Source organism: Octodon degus, unplaced genomic scaffold (assembly GCF_000260255.1).
Source record: "Octodon degus isolate 3935 unplaced genomic scaffold, OctDeg1.0 scaffold00313, whole genome shotgun sequence".
NCBI lineage: Eukaryota > Metazoa > Chordata > Mammalia > Rodentia > Octodontidae > Octodon > Octodon degus.
The window spans coordinates 882,541-883,480 of NW_004524889.1; the positions used below are offsets into that span (position 1 = coordinate 882,541).

A 940-nucleotide genomic window follows, 5' to 3' on the forward strand; every position below is an offset into this window, starting at 1 on the left:
ATATATCCAAATATATATAACCAAAAATCTCAACACTTCTCATGCCATTCTTCTGTGATGGAGCCTGGCACCTGATTCATCTAAAGGCTTCCTCCCTTACATATCTGATGTCTACTGCTGTCTTTTTACTGGGACCTCAACTAGAGCTGCTGCCTTGGCTACATACATATGGCTACTCATTATTGCCTAGGCTTCTTCATAGTCTAAAAGCTGGCATTTCAACACAGTGGTTTATGGAATAGAAAATTAGGCAGAAAGTATGCAATATTTTCTGATCATGCATAAAAAATGATTTTTATTTTTTTGCAGTACTAGGGTTGAACTCAGGACCCTGTGTTTGCCAGGCAAGCACTTATTCTACTGAACTATCTCCCCAGGTCCTTGCCTCACTTGCAATGTATTCTATCCTAATGTTCATTGGGCTGAGGTCATTTAGGTTGATCTACATGTCACCACATCCAAGGCAGTATTATAGAATTTGTGGACACATATTAAAATTACTAAAAAGGTATATATATATATATATATATATATATATATCCTTCATTTCCAATTCAAGTCATCCATTAATTTTAATGTGAATTATTAAAAAGCCCACAAAAATTTAACACTATTGAATGACTCTTTTATTATGTGCAGTATATAAAGTTACTTTTAAGTAGTAGTGAAGTGTCTATTACAGTGAAATTCCTATAATATTTTTTTGTTCTCACATTACTGAATATTGCACCTAAGGCTTTCACATTGAGCTTTGTCCCTAACATGGAACTATATCCCGAATGCTTTGCTTCTACTTTTTTTTTCAGACAGAGTCCGAAAGCTTCTAAGTTGTGAAGTTCCCCGGCTGAGCATGATCTGGCAATCCTTCTTTATCAGTCTTTCAAAGTGCTGAGATTGCAAGTCTGTGCTAACATATCCAGATTTTGTTAAGCAATCTTTA

At 35.1% G+C, this 940-nt stretch overlaps 1 protein-coding gene across 1 annotated transcript in view; it reads left to right on the plus strand.

The window, feature by feature from the left end:
• The window catches only part of Cfap47 (cilia and flagella associated protein 47), a 529,200-nt gene that overhangs the window by 244,853 nt on the left and 283,407 nt on the right, over positions 1–940 (plus strand). The gene's annotated exons all lie outside the window — the stretch shown is intronic.